Here is a 17,303-nt window from a genome sequence, read left to right on the forward strand (position 1 = left end):
ACCAAATGTACAAAGGAGTAGAAAATCCCATCGTGCCAAGGAGCTGTAGCTCCTAATTACAATGTTAAGGAAAAGAGCATACCAGCTCTCAATTTTACAAGCCTCTCAAAGGCTACAACAAACTTCACACTCAACTGCCCTTAAGGCATCCTTATAAATTAACAGGGGAACAGGGGTAACTAGTACCCAACCTACCGGGGCCTTCGCAAAGAAAGAAAAACACAACAGGTTAAGTTACTGGCCCAAAATACAGAGAGGACTGGAGGCGTGAAACAGCACTCCTAAATACACATTTTTAAAAACCTAAGTGGCTCTGAGGCCGATATACAGGGGCTAATCCCAAGCTAGGGAGGTGACACGTATGAGAAAACTTTAATGCATAAGGAAGAGAAGAAACGGTTATGAAAACGTAGTCACCTCAATTTCAAAATGAAGGGGAGTTCGAGAGGGTGAAGCACTCTCTATCCCCGCTTTACAGTAAAAGATATTTGAAGTTTTTACATACACAGAAAAGTTAATTTATATTTTAAAGGAATTGGTTACATATTAAAGGTTTAGAACCCTCCCCGAGAGTTAAACTGCTGAGCTAGCAAGAAATGAAGATGTTAACAGGCCATTACCTTGTAGAAGAACTGCTGCTTGAAGAAAGAGGCGCTTCCCGCCCCCTGCTACATATTCACACACTAAGAGAGATGTTACTGAAGTGGCACCGAGCCATGAACCTCAGCAGTTTTATACCCACAAGGAAGCTTCGAGACCTTTCATGAAATAAAAGCGCCACACCCCTTCCCTTTATTGGCTAACATCAAAAGTTACACACAACATGAACAAGAAACCTAGGATTGGAGGAAAATTAATTTCGAAAATTCGGGATTGGCTGAATTCAAAACAGGCGGAAAGAAAGGATTTATATTGCCAACCCACAAACCATGGAACAAAATTTAGTAAAGACAAAACTTATGAATACAAAATTTCTTCAAGAAAGTTCATTCCATTGCACCAAAGTGCGTACTCATAATTTTTAGTAGAGACATCGGTAGAGAACGCCCACACTTCTTGATCAATTATAAACAAAAACACATCAAAATTCACACAGAGCCTTCTTCGGAGAAACTGCTGAATCAATACAGTTTTTAAAGTTCAGGCTTTTTCCTGTAGAGGAGATTCAGTTGGCGCACAATTTAAATTTGCGGGATCGGGGTGTACCAACCGGTACAATAATAATAATAATAATAATAATAATAATAATAATAATAATAATAATAATAATAATAATAATAATAATAATATCATCATCATCATCTGGGCCTACTCTTTTTTCTTCAAGTTTCCAAAACAGTCAGATCGGTAAATGTAGATCAAATAACGGTAGAGCAAGAATGAAATAAAATATAACGTAATATAATTTCCTCAATAATATTCCGATGACCGAATATGTTCCTGTATTAAACGCCGTTTTATTACTGTGCTGCCGAACGGTCTGTAGTATTGCAAGGGTATCTTGTACTTATTACAAGAGGAGTCTCGAAGGCAGGAGCCTATTCCATCAATAAGAACACTTTGATGTTCACATCGGAGTGGCCACGGTGTGTTAACGCGCTACGGCTATGGAGCTAAGGTCAACATTCGGGAGACGTGTGGTTTCGAACCCCACCGGTGGTTGTCCTGAGAATGGTCTTTTGTGGTTTCCCATTTTCACTTCCAGGTAAACGCCGGGACAGTTCCTATTCACAGACCACAACCGATTCACTCCACCTCATTACCCAATTTCATTCACCATCATTCATTTCATCTTGCTTAGCTCCTCAGCTGAAGTTGGCGCCAGAAAGGGCATCCGGCCGTAAAACATCCCGCGTAAATTAATCTCTCCTAATCCCCGACCCTGTATCAAGAAACGAGACTGAGACTCTTATAGTTACAACATGAAAGTAGGAAACTAGAGTTTCCCTAGGTTTTGTGAGTATGTAATTATTCTGCTTTTCACATTAACATCAGAGAATTCTCTACCGCCTTCCACTAAATGTCTTTCTAAGTTTTCTACGTTGAATGACTTCATGTTGGAAGAGGTGGTGACACTATCTTATTAAATGTATTTTTCATTACTCAGCTGTTAGACTTTGTGAACCAACTACCATTATCCTCTTAAATGAAATCTGATATCTATTTTATGTATAGTAAAAATCATTTACCTTAATTATGTCTGTGAAAACTAAAATATTTCTCCTTTATATTTTCAGGTAAGTACTGTGAGACACAGCTTCATTCTGTTCCTGGAAACACTAGTGTTGCTGGTGAGTATGTTGAAAACTAGTACTGTACTTGGTATGTGTCAGTTTTTTTTTCGTGTGGCTATTTCTAGCCGAGTGCAGCCCTTGTAAGACAGACCCTCCGATGAGGGTGGGCGGCAACTGCCATGTGTAGGTAACTGCGTGTTATTGTGGTGAAGGATAGTGTTAAGTGTGGTGTGTGAGTTGGAGGGATATTGGGGACAACACAAACACCCAGCCCCCGAGCCATTGGAATTAACCAATGAATTAACCACGACCCGGCCGGGAATCGAATGCGGGACCCTCTGAACCGAAAGCCAGTACGCAGACCATTCAGCCAACGAGTCGGATAATGAAATAGTGAAAACCTACAACCTGTTTTCCAGTCATTGACCGGGTCAGGGATGGAATGAATGAAGCCCCATCTTGCGGCGAGGATAGGAATTGTGCCGGCTGCCGTAGCCTGTCGCACTCCTCTGGAACGATGATTAATGACTGACAGATGAAATTAAATGATAGTGGAGAATGTTGCTGGAATGAAAGATGACGGGGAAAACCGGAGTACCCGGAGATGAACCTGTCTGCCTCCGCTTTATCCAGTACAAATCTCACATGGAGTAACCGGAATTTGAACCACAGAACCCAGCGGTGACAGCCCGACGCGCTGCCGCCTGAGCCACGGATGCTTAATAAAATAATAATTGTAATGTTGCTGTGGATTGGAAAGAACATAACAGTGGTGTATGATGAGAGGCCAGGTGCACATCTATAGAACTCACGCCGATGGCCGTGTAGAAATTGTACTAGGTTCGGTAATGAAATGTCCCATAGCCCCTTCTTCTCCAGTATCAACCTCATTTCCCCTCTGCATGATTCTAGCAACATGATTGACGAGCACTTCACAACACTCCCTCTCCAAGTTCGAATCCCTAATTACATTACATTGGTCTAGTCCATTTCTCCGTATTTACTCTAATCATAGCAACATTTCACACCAGAGAAAAACATCATTCAGTTTTAGTTTCTCCGGATTTACTTCAAGCCAGTCAGAAGGAATCATTAAGGACAGAGTGGAGCCTAGTACTAGTAAGGTAGGCTAAATGCGGAAACCTTTCTATCTACTGGAATAGGTCACATTTTCTGCACTCAAGTGTACCTTAGAAAATACGTTATTCACTTGCCACATCAAGCACTACGTCCTTTCGTTTCCCTCTCAGTTTGTCTTCCGCTATTTTTCTTTCATCTTCCGAGCAAACGCCCCTCCACTTTAAACAAGTGCAGGAAAGTTATATCTTCATGTTAAAGCATTAATCGTGTTTTCTTTTGCTTTAAATCTCTTTATTTCTCCGTATTTGTCATGGCTGCCCTAATATTTGCCTTCCTTCTCAAAGCTACAACACAGTCCTTCACAGAGAGAAACATTTTAGCGTACATCCTTTTTGCAAGAATAAGCGTATGATACAATGCTCAAAGTTTGGCCGAGTGAGTTGGCCGCGCGGTTATTGTCGCGTAGCTTGCATTCGGGAGATGGTAGGTTCGAACCGCCCGTCGGTAGTCCTGAATATTGATTTCCGTTGTTTCTCATTTCCACACCAGGCAAATAGATTCCCGGTTTTTTCAGAACGTGTGAACCTGGGAACTGATTTCATTCTAATATTTCTAGCAGATTCCTGCTTGAAGAATTTACAGCCCAGCTTCGGTACGGTAATGTTTAATGTTTTGTAGCAACTACAAGCTCCCATCCAGGAATTTTAATCAAAATGATCTCAATATCTTGTTATATAATTAATTTTCGCAGAACGTGAATGTAGGTTGTAGTTACTCTTACAAAATGACGTTGCAGCACAGCGATATTTAGTACAGTGTTTGTGCTGTCCTGTATGCCGTTATCCAAGCACCATTTTACCTACGCACCTTCAATATACGTAGTGTAAGGGTTAGTGCAATTTACTTCCGTCCTTGGGGTGTCGGGTTCGAGTCCCCAGTACTGTTAGAGATTTAAGATTATCAGGAGGGCTGGCATGTGATTTAGAAGGAACATGGAGCTCACCTCCATCGGGAGTGTGCCTGAGTAGACATACGAAGACACGAATTTACTTTACCTACATACCGCAGCAGGAATTATTCTCAATGTTGGTAGCAAAAGACACAAATTTGGCGAGAACCTGGAAGAAATTTATAAAGTAGGACCACGATAATCCGGCATGCTCGGGGATCTGCCATTGCCGAATTATCAAATATGGCGGATGAACAGATCATTTTTATAAACCTTGTTTGATTTACGGGATGTGAGTAAAATTACAGTTTTAACGTAAAAAAACTAATAATTGCAATTTATTTATCACAACAGAAGATATTGCAGTTGGCCTATTAAACAATTAGAAGTATGTAGTACTGATTTATAAAAACAAAACGCTCACAGTTGTAGCACAGTTCAATATAAATAATATTTTAGGCCTATTTTGAAACTAAAAAGCACCATAGTTTTGAAAAGCAAATAATTTTAATGAAATAAAAAGTATTAAATACAAAGAATAAGGTACAGTTCAATCTGAATCATTGTTTACAGGCCTAGCATAGGTGTCTGATGACGTCTAGGGCATGGAACATGTCGGGCTGGTTTCTTGGATTGAGCTCTTTTTAAACAAAACAAATATTTTGTATAATGAGGGGATTCATAACTTCAGCAACATCGTATTGTTGGCTCCTCTGTGCGATTTTCACGAGGTTGTTTAAGGTCTGCGAAGCGTCAGCCCATGAGATGCGAGTTGTACGGGAAAATTACGAGGGGAAAGCGATCTATGATCCTTGCTGGACTATCGAGTGCCGGGTTATCGCGGCCCTACTGTATCTCAATTTTTCGTTAACAGATACATCCCTTTTTCTTGCCTTGGCTTCGCAAAACGACTTTGGAGTGCTAAGTGATCAGCGTATTACTTTTGGCTTCCGTGATAGGAGAGGCAGAGGCCTATCAGAAAGCTCCTCTATTGGTCTGACGTGACACCATTCCAGAACTGGGGCCAGAATTAACATCTTAGACAGACCAGGAATCGAGCCCGGGGGTGAATGTAGATATTTGAAGAAAATGTCAGAATTGTGTTTTATTTATACAATTAGGGCGTATGTTTTTATCGAGCTCGACAGCTTTAGTCGCTTAAGTGCGATCAGTATCCAGTATACGGTAGTTAGTGGGTTCGAACCCCACTGTCGGCAGCCCTGAATAAGGTTGTCCGTGGTTTACCATTTTCACACCAGGCAAATACTCGGACTGTACCTTAATTAAGGCCACTATCGCTTCCTGCCCACTCCTAGCCACTTCCTATCCCATCGTCGCCATAAGACATATATGTGTTTTTTTAAATTTATTAACATATTCATTAACTGCATGCTCCATTACAATTTAAGTAATACTACATGCATAAGTATTCTTTTGTAGTCGTGATTACATTTTCTATTAATTATGTTGCCTATACCTACATGTTTGATTTTAATGTGTCTAGCCTAGAAATATCATGTTACAGGTTTTTCTTTTCAATGAAAGTGTTCTTTCTTGACATAACTCTGCCCTACGTCAGGTCATCAAAATTGATACACTTCACGAACAGTTGAAAGAACTTTAAGTATTTACCTATAAGTTCATTCTTGCTTGTAGGCCAGTGGCCTCCTGAGTTGATTACATTTGTCTTTAGTTTTATCCTTTCGTGTTTTAAGAATTCACACTCATATAGGATGTGGTCCATACTTTGCGTTTCTTCGCCACAGCGACACGTCGCATGCTTTTGGATTTTAAATCTATGCATATAGTTCCCTATTTTCCCATGCTCTGTCATCATAATTGTCATATTGTGGCTTAAGATAATTTTTGAGTCTCGGTTTAACACTTGGGAAATATGCTTTCGTTATTGATCCATTGGAAGTTTCTCTCCACTCTTCTTCCCACAATTGTAAACTTCTCTCACAAAATACCTTTTTTACTGCACCATCAGGAATTTTATCGAAAGTCACTTTTAGGTCTGTCCTGCTGGCTGCTTGTTTCGCCAATTGATCAGCAGTTTCGTTGCCTTTAGAACCCATTAGAAGTGTATATCCCAGCTTTGTAGTTGTAGGTCTCTCATCTTCCTTCAGATATCTTCTACGAGATTGCTGCTTTTTCCATTGTTTTTGAGTAGGCCCAGTGTTCTTTTACGATCAGTGTAAATAATTGCTGATCTATTTTCGTGGTTGTCTTGTAATTTCTCCAGTGCCTTCAATATTGAGTATTGTTCTGCTTGATCATTTGAACAGGTATTGCGTAATTTGAATTGGTATTGTTGAGGAGGTTCATAGTGACTGTACAGAATTATTCCAGATCCAACTCCAGCCTCACTTTTGGCTTCCATCTGTATAGATTTGGAATGGCTAGTGTTTGTCAACCATTTTGTCCTGTATTTTAATGATTTGAGCCGGGTGAGACCATTGTTTATAACACATCCTTGAATCAAGTTTCAGAGACTCTTTTCCTACCACCATTTCTCCAGTCCGTTTTGTAATGTCATAGTGTCTGGCAATTTCTCCAACTTGAACCACGTAAAGCAAATTTAAAAAAAATACTCTTAAGTATCTCTAATTTAGGGTGCCCGTCTCTATTTTCTTAGAATGCGCAATGCTCATACCTCCCACATTCTTTCAGTAATGCTCAGCCGATATACTCGTATTTTAGGAGAGCGACTTTTGCTTTGCATTTCACTATTACATTATAAATACACATGTTTTACAACTAGAATAACTGCCGTTGAGTAATGTTTGTTTTTATTGTGATACGTTGGTAGTTCCTCTAGTCCATAATCATTCTATTTACTCTATGTTCTTACTTCGCGTGCACTTTTCATACCGAGTAAGTGGCTGCGCGGTATGGGTCACCTAGCTATCAGCTTGCATTCGGGAGAGAGGGAATTCAATCAATCAGTCAGTCAATCAATCAATCAATCAATGAATCAATCAATCAATCAATCATTTGCATTTACGGCTTTCGCCCAGGTGGCAGATTCCCTATCAGTTTTGTACCATGCTTTTTCTTTATTGTCAACGAACTTGGAAATTTATCAAACAATTCCCTTGATAATTTATTCCAGTCCCCTACTCCACGTTCTATAAATGAATATTTGCCCCAATCTGTCCTCTTGAATTTTAGCTTTATCTTCATACTGTGATCTTTCCTCCTTTTAAAAGCTCACTTCAATCGTCGTCTTCTACTTACGTCATTCCACGCCAACTCACCACTGACAGCTCGAAACATGTGGTTAGTCGAGGATATCTTCTCCTTACTCCCAAGTCTTCCCAGCCCAAAGTTTGCAACATTTTCGTAATACTACTCCTCTGTCGGAAATCACCCAGAACAAATCGTGCTGCTTTCCTTTGACTGTTTTCCTATTCTTGTATCAAGTAGTCCTGGTGAGGGTCCCATTACTAGAGCCATACTCTAACTGCGGTCTTACCAGAGAGTTACAGTATATGCCCTCTCCTTTACATCCTTACTACAAGCCTTAAATACTCTCATAACCATGTGAAGAGATCGGTAACGTTTCTTAACAACCTCGTTAATATGATTACCCCAATGAAGATCATTCCTTATATTAACACCCAGGTACTTACGTTTGCTAATGACTTTACGTCGCATCGGCACAGATAGGTGTTATGGTGAAGATGGGATAGGAAAGGCCTAGGAGTTGGAGGGAAACAGCCAATTAATGAACAGCCCCAGCATTTGTCCGGTATAAAAATGGGAAACCACGGAAAACTATCTTCAGGGCTGCCGACAGTGGGATTCGAACCCACTATCTCCCGGATGCAAGCTCACAGCCGCGCGCCCCTAACACCTCGGTCAACTCGCCCGGTAACTTACGTTGTTACCCATGAGGTAATAAAACACCATCAACACAATAATTAAAACTGAGAGGACTTTGGAAACCCACTGTCAGCAGCTCTGAAGATGATTTACCATGGTTTCCCATTTTCACATCAGGCAAATTCTGGCTGGGGCTGTAACATAATTAAGGCCACTGTCGCTTCATTCCCACTCTTTTCCCATTGTTGTCATAAGCCCTACCTGACTCGGTAAGGCGTAAATCAAATTGTAATATATTTAGATATTCATCTAGCATGTGTAAAAGAAAATTGTTATATCAACATGGCTCAAGAAATGTTAACATAACCAGATTTACCCGACTGTGAAGTACTATGATATTTTATCATGTTTATCGGTTTTGATTGAACTGAATGGTACTCCAGGAACTCTCCGTGAGCGAATAGTGAAACCGGTCATTTTTGATCATACTTACCACTTCAGGAATTTCTGAGTGGGTACGGAATTCGATGGACAATGAACTGAAATCTGTATGAAAGATATTGGTGCACATCATATTTGAGCAATTTCAATAGTATGCACCAAAATTAAATCAGATAATAAAGTTAGAATACACTTAAATGATACATGAAGAAATAAAAACCTGAAACTAACCATTTACACACTCGTGTTGGTGTCGCATGACATGTCTAAATGGAAAGTTTCTTTTAAAAATCTATAATGAAGTATCATGTACTACTTAACGATGGATATCTAAAAAATTCAGACTCTCTGATCAATTACATATATATTTTTTTTATTTTTTTTGCTAGTTGCTTGACGTCGCACCGACACAGATAGGTCTTATGGCGACGATGGGACAGGAAAGTGCTATAATTGGGAAGGAAGCGGCCGTGGCCTTAATTAAGGTACAGCCGCAGCATTTGCCTGGTGTGAAAATGGGAAAGCACGGAAAACCATTTTCAGGGCTGCCGACAGTGGGGTTCGAACCTACTATCTCCCGAATACTGGATACTGACAGCACTTAAGCGACTGCATCTATCGAGCTCGGTAATTACATATATTAGTTAAGAATAGAAACACAGAGAAAATAAGTACAGCAGGTAATGTGGATGAACAAACATAACTGAGCCTAAATATTCGTTACAATTTGTCGGTTGTTATTTTGTCAACATTTTGACGATTTGTTGATCAATGTCCATTTTTGTTTTGTGAAATGTACCATTTTATTCATTGAAGTTTCATAACTGTGCCCTTCATCATGGCAGATATTATGAACACCCTTCTCCAATCATGTTTTGAGAGTACGCTGGTAATGGACTTTCAAAAACTCGCGAAAGTATCTCGTTAGGTTAATTTTCTAACTCGCTTGTAAGCATTTTCGCGATTAATAATATAGCTCTCACATTTTATTCTGGGCTGACAAACTGATCTTGCTACGTCATCCGAATGACGTCACAATAGCTGCTGTTCTATTTTGTTTTTCGAATCAAGGGTGCTGGCTGGCGGCGTTGGTCGGTGGTTATGCGGGGATAGGGGAGAGAGAGAGCCCATTAGTGAATTGTGGTCGCTGTGTGTTCGTTTTGTTCTAGCGAACGTGTTTATTTGGTTTCTCATTTCAAATATCAAAACGTCTTTCTTCCTTCCCTTTGTTTACGTCTAAATGACATGTATACGTGAATTAAAACTCCCTTTTTATCTCCCAACACTGACGCTTGCCTCTCTCTCTTTCCCCGTCATTAGCACGCTTTAGTGAAAACGCAACCATGCCTATAACTTACAAAAAAAAAAAAAAATGACGGTGATACTGTTCAAGCAATAGGGTGTACACTGCTGTTCATTGTTTAATTATGTCATAACTGATATGCGATTTAGAGTACTAACAACTAGGGCCCGGATTTTTATGCAGTAACCGGTTAGATTGCAAACTAATTTGGTAAGTAGGAAGTGTCGGCCACCCGCTCTTCCACAATGTAGCAAGAGTAACATAAATTATAGGGGTTTTGATGGGCCGTACCCCTATTGTTTATGCAAACCCCGTAGCATAGTCGTTGTGAAGGTAGACTATACTTGTTACTCGCTTCAGGAAGTTTGCATTCTAACCTATTACTGCATAAACATCCGGGCCCTACTAATAACAAATACAATTTTATTTGTTTGTGTTTTCAAGTATCTTCTCTTTAAACAAGCCCCGGGCTATCTGATTTTTGTCCCTCAGGTGTTCCTTAACCTAGAGAAAAACAACGACCATGAGTTGTCACCTTTAAATACTCTCAAATGTTACCGACTAAGGCTAAGATCGAACTCACAATCTTGTATATGAAAGAACAAAGTAATGATGGTTGGTTAGAGTGCCAATGATTCTTACTCTGTTAGAAGTAGCTTTGGTCTCTTGGAGTGAAGATTCATGAACAAATTACGTAGTGTAGAATGAAAGGGAAGGGCGCGTACCGGGGAATCGCCGATCTTACCTCAATTTTGCACATACGTTAAATGAGCCAAGAATAACACAAGGCCGAAATACTTATTTCGGAAATGAACTCGTGCGGTCTGAGTGTGTACGGAATTCGATGTACAATGAACTGAAATGTGTATTAAAGATATTGGTGCACATCATATTTGAGCAATTTCAGTAGAATGCATCAAAATTAAATGATTTAATAAAGTCGGAATACACTTAAATGATACATGAAAACATAAAAACCTGAAACTATTTCCACACTCATGTTGGTGTCACAAGACATGCCGATATGGAAATGGAAGTAATAAACTCTGCTATTGTTAACTCGCGCTAAGTAATCGGAAATGTTGACGAAAATTCTCAAAGTCCCTTACATACAGTATATGTCTACACCTTAGTCCCGTTTGAGTGGTTCAGACGATTGAGGCGCTCAGTCCGGTGGTATTTGAAGGTGCTCAAGTACATCAGCCTCGTGTCGGTAGATTTACTGGCACGTAAAACAACTCCTCTGGGACCAAAATTCCGATACCTCGGCGTCTCCCAAAGCCGTAAAATGGTAAAGCCAATAATATTATTAGTCCCGTTTCTTGAGACGGGCTCGAGCATGAGGTGAGATTAATTTATATACCATATTTTTAACGTCGGATGCCCTTCCTGGCACCAACCTCTGTTGAGGACCTAATGGTGATGAAATGAAAGGTAACCAGGTGGAAGGAACCCACTGTAGCCTATAAACAGGAATTGTCCGAGCTTTTGTCTGGAAGTCAAAATGGGAAACCACAGAAAAAACATTCTCAGTACAGACAAAGTTGGGGTTCGAACCCACGCGCTTCCCGAATGCAGAGCTTTGCTCCATTGACGTAGCACGTTAACGCACGCGGAGAATATCCTAAATATTTATCATATTATAAGATGATAGAAATGCTTGATTTTGAAAGGCTTGATATCAGAAGAAAATATCAGTCGATGATATTTCTCTATAAGTTTGTTAATAATGAAATAGACAGTATTGATTAACTTGTCAACTCCTACTGTATGCGCCTAGATAACCAGCAGGTAAATTCAGGAATTTATTTTTCTTTCCAAAAGTTAACACAAACAAACATGTAAATTCACCCCTATATAGAATGATACCACTGTACGATAAATTACATCCTCTGAATATAGATTTATTTCAAAATAAATCAGAATTTTTGAAATCTTGTAAGCATTTATTACAGATAATTAGCTAGATGAATGATGCCATATTTCCTCTTTTTGTTTTGTTCTTATTCTTCCTTTTATTGTATTTTTTATCTTTATCACTGCTGTTATACTGTATTTAGGTAACTCTTTATTTCATACTCTATTTTGTGATTATCTTATTTCTCGTATTTTTAAATTATGTTTTATACGATTAAACTTATGAGAAAATATTGTAATTGGGCTAACGCCTGTATATTTGCATACAATAAATAAATAAATAAATAAATAAATAAATAAATAAATAAATAAATAAATAAATAGTAAACGAACAATGCAAATACGTGATAGAGCCGGGATATGAGCCTGATCTTGCAATAAACTGATGGGAGACGTCTATATTAGCACTCGGATTATAATGACAATTGTAAGTTATACAGGATGAAGCGAAATTCGCGCACTCGGGCGTCGTAGCGCGACTCCTCACATGCCAGCAATAAAAAAAATTGTCTATCACAAAGGTTCGTCCTGCGAGTATATCCGGCAGAAAAAGGACGTTGAAGAGTGGCAATCTGGCAACACTGTAACCACATGTAGGGTAAGTACCTCTGACAGCATTCATTACCGTGCGGTACAGTTGGTGCAGTGGATAGAGTTTTGGGTTAGCATGCAGGAGGTCCAGGATTCGATCCTGGGTTGAGGCGCACTTTTTTTATTTGCTAATTTCCATCGGACATTACATACTGTAATACAGTAAGACATCGTTTCTTAGGTCACATGTATCCTACATTTACAAAATTTAGTAACGTTGAATACGTTGTAACGCCTCTAGTAGATGAAGTGGTGCGAATATATTCACGCCCACGACGTGGAAAGGGCGTCTTTCAAAGCTGACCAATGAAAACGAATGTTCGTGAATTTCTAGGATTGTAGTAAGTAAGTGCAAATGGTTTCTAGAGGACGCGCTGCAATCGCTGTTGACGATTATGATGCCAGATACCATACCACCTGGACTACATTTACGAAATAAAAAACATACGCCTCAACCCAGGATCGAACCCTCGACCTCCTACATGCCAACCCAAAGCGCTATCCACAGTGCCAGCTATTCAGCACGAGTAGTGTTCGACTCGTTGGCTGAACGGTCAGCGTACTGGCCTTCGGTTCAGAGGGTCCCGGGTTCGATTCCCGGCCGGGTCGGGGTTTTTAACCTTAATTGGTTAATTCCATTGGCACGGGGGCTGGGTGTATGTGTTGTCTTCATTATCATTTCATCCTCATCACGACGCGCAGGTCGCCTACAGGAGTCAAATAGAAAGACCTGTACCTGGTGAGCCGAACCCGTCCTCGGATATCCCGGCACGAAAAGCCATACTACATTTCATTTCAGCACGAGTAGTATGTGCTGACAGAGGTAGTTACCCGTACATGTGGTTACAGTGTTGCCAGATTGCCACTCTTCAACGTCCTTTTTCTCTCGGATATACTCGCAGGACGAACTTTTGTGAGAGACATTTTTTTATTGCTGGCATGTGAGGAGTCGCGCTGCGACGCTCTAAGGCGCGAATTTCGCTTCATCCTGTATATGAATATAAGGTGCAGCCAGGCTGAGTGATGTTGGTAGATTTACCGCCACTTGAAATGACTCCTGTAGGACATAATTTCCGGTACCTCGGCGTCTCCGTAAGCCGTGAAATGAGTTAGTGGGACGTAAACCCAATATAATAAAAACAATAATAAGAAAAATACAACTTGTATTATTATTGTTTAAAGAGATGTCCGTGGTTTCTCAATTCAGTTCAAGTTGAATATAACGATAGACACCATAAATGCACTGCTTTTTTCTTACTGAGATTACGCCCATTATACGTTCGATTTCTTATGATACTCAAATTTAGAAACAGTGGAAACAACCTAATGTTCAATTACCAGCATAAAAACTGATAGTATTTGATGGTTCACTTCCTCAAATTTTATTAGGAGTCTTCTTCTTCTTCTTCTTCTTCTTCTTCTTCTTCTTCTTCTTCTTCTTCTTCTTCTTCTTCTGCTCTTCTTATTCTCTTGCTTCTACCACTTTATGCACATCTGGGGGATCGCGGATGCGAACATGTATAGCACATGTGGATTTGGCCCTTTTTTACGGCTGGATGCCCTTCCTGATTGCAAACCTATATGGAGGGATGTAATCACTGTTGCGTGTTTCTGTGATGGTTTATAGACCAGTGCGTTGTCTGAATATGAAGAGGAAAGTGCGGGACAAACACAAATATCCAGTCTCCGGGTCAGAAGAATTAATCTGACGCCATCAAAATCCCTGACGCGACCGGGAATCGAACCCGGGACCCTTTGAACCGAAGGCCTCAACGCTGATCATTCATCGGACCCCAAATTCTATAAGAAGTATTTGTCCGAAATCAAATCTCGTATTATGTATGAATTTTCACAGAATATACGTTTAATTTTCATATGCTCTAACCCGGGAAGGACTCGTGGTACCCTGTGGTGTTCTCTTGTTTATATAGATGAAGGCACCAAATATGTGGCAGCATTGCACACCAAATGAAAACGTGCTAATCTGAGAATCAGTCAATCTTGTCGACTTTGTTGTAGCGTTCATTGCGTTTCAGCAACAGTGCGTCGAATAGACGGTATCTTCCTTTGAAACGACAATGGTATCTCGCCTAACGTATCATTATTGACGGTGGTGGTGGTGATTATTGTTTTAAGAGGAAGTACGACTATGCAACCATCCTCTATGTACCACTAATCAGAGAGAAAAAATGGAAGGTGTCCGACACTTCGAAAAATGAAGGTATCGGCAAAAGGAAGACAAGGGCCACGAAGGTCGTGAAAATGAAAGACTCCTTAGCCGTCGCAAACCTAATAGCGTCGGGGTCAAGAGTTGACCAACGGAGGTCGGATAGAATAGATGAAAGTGAGGAGCCTGGTACAAGTAAGTGGAAGCAATTCCATGGCTCAGCTGAGGGCCTCGTGGCCACCAACCCACGCTCAAAAGTTCAGAGCCCCTGGGGCCTGTCATTATTGATGGTACAAACGTAATTATATTATCTTTTCAACTAATGAAATATGTTCATCATTGAGAAATGAAGGGGATCAGTAAGTATGAGCACCAATACTGTCTATTTGTCCAATGTGCAACGAAAATAAGTGTTGGTACCGCACGTCCTTTACGGTAGCATTTTGTGTTTTGCTATCAAACCTGCAACTTGATAACTTACTAGAAATTGCAGTAGTGGAAAGTAAACTTTCGATCATACTCTAGTACAATCTGTATAGAGGTATATAGGAATAATTACGTAGTTTGAAATGCTACAGTGTGTTCAGAAATTTCTGTTCGTTTGTTTGTATTTATCCCCTTCAGTGGTCATACGATGGAGAAAGTATCACAAATACTGATACAAGGGATATATACATTCACCCTCCAGATGCGGCTCTGTATTCCGACAATGTTCTGCGGGGGACTGCGAAGGTCGGTTTTTATATTTTTTTATTTATACAATTTTCTTTTACGTCGCACCGACACTGAGAGGTCTTATGGCGACAGTGGGATAGGAAAGAACTAAGAGTGGGAAGGAAGTGGCCGTGGCCTTAGTTAAGGTACAGCCTCAGCATTTTACGTGGTGTGAAAATGGCAAACCACGGAAAACCCTCTTCTGGTCTGCCGACAGTGGAGTTCGAACCCGTCATCTCCCGAATGCAAGCTCACAGTTGCGCAACCCTAACTACACGGTTAACTCGGTTGCTTGATGATGGTGTATTTGACAATCTTCGGAGATATGCAATTGCACTCTCCAGCCGGAGTACGTAGTACCTGTGCAGTCAGAAAGGTGAAAATAGGAATGTGCAGTGTGATTCATAATCTTACTGATCCAAAAAGCTAGCGCCGTCGATGTGCAGATGGAAATTGTGATTCAGTTTTAAGAACGGACTTTTTAAAGTTCATTGTTGGTGAGTGTGTTCCCTGTTTTGCAAAATTTTACACTGAACCATACGTTAGTGCTGAAAAAATCTTCAAAGAAAGATATCATTTACGTTGGAAACATATTTTCCCGTGAATTTATCATAGTCTCATGTCTAAGTATTATCATTTTATTTTTTATTTAATCTGACCCAGGACATTCCATGTTTCCCAAGTGATACAGAATAATACACAATAGAAAATTTGATGAAAGATGATCAATCGCATTAGGCCAAATCTTTAAAAAAATCATGTAGGTTATAATTAACCATGTTAATAATTAATAATTACCGAGCTCGATAGCTGCAGTCGCTTAAGTGCGGCCAGTATCCAGTATTCGGGAGATAGTAGGTTCGAACCCCACTGTCGGCAGCCCCGAAAATGGTTTTCCGTGGTTTCCCATTTTCACACCAGACAAATGCTGGGGCTGACGTATTTGAGCACCTTCAAATACCACCGGACTGAGCCAGGATCGAACTTACCAAGTTGGGGTCAGAAGGCCAGCGCCTTAACCGTCTGAGCCACTCAGCCCGGCATTAACCATGTTAAATGGTATGAACTCTATATAAATGATGCCGAAGAATCGAGACGGAGTATTTGATTATCGAGACGACTATCTCATCCTGTAGATTTCTCGATAGTTAATATTTTTGTCGCCATGTTACGAAAGGTTTGGGAATTGTTCCCCTCGCGCCAAAGAAAAGTCCAGTCACACTAATTTTTCGAAGGTTATAAAATTCATGGAAGAAAGTAATGGTAAATATTATTTTTATTTATTCTTTACAATTTACAATTTGCTTTACGTCGCACCGACACAGTTACATCTTGTGGCGACGATGGAACAGGAAAGGGCTAGGAGTGGGAGCGAAACAGCCGTTGCCTTAATTAAGGTACAGGCCAAGCATTTGCCTGGTGTGAAAATTGTAAACCACCGAAAACCATATTCAGGGCTGCCGGTAGTGGGATTTGAACCCGCTATCTCCCGAAATGCAAGCTCACGGCTGCGCGCCCATAACCGCACAGCCAACTTGCTCGGTATATTCTTTTTCTCATTGTCCACGTCAGTCGGCTGAGAGAATGAAGATTCAAAGCGTACCGTTGGATCAATAATTTCTGCTTCGTTTCTTCGTCTATCAGTCGCTATTATATCAATCCTGCGAGTGTTTCCCCCATCGGCGATACAGTGGACTTCTTCGTAAACTAGATTTTTGAGACGAAGAGCATTAGCAATCGGGTTTTTGATGATATGGCTTTGCTTAAGTGCGGCCAGTATCCAGTATTCAGGAGATACTAGGTTCGAACCCCACTGTTGGCAGCCCTGAAAATGGTTTTCCGTGGTTTCCCATTTTCACACCAGGCAAATGCTGGGGCTGTACCTTAATTAAGGCCACGGCCGCTTTCTTCCCACTCCTAGCCCTTCCCTGTCCCATCGTCGCCACAAGACCTACCTGTGTCGGTGCGACGTAAAGCAAGTAGCAAAAAAAAAAAAAAGATGATGTGGCTTTTGATTCTAAGCAGTTCTTCTTGAGGGCAACTCCCCAGCAAATGTGGTAAGATTTCATACTCACTGCA

The sequence above is a fragment of the Anabrus simplex genome, chromosome 1 (genome assembly GCF_040414725.1).
Source record: "Anabrus simplex isolate iqAnaSimp1 chromosome 1, ASM4041472v1, whole genome shotgun sequence".
NCBI lineage: Eukaryota > Metazoa > Arthropoda > Insecta > Orthoptera > Tettigoniidae > Anabrus > Anabrus simplex.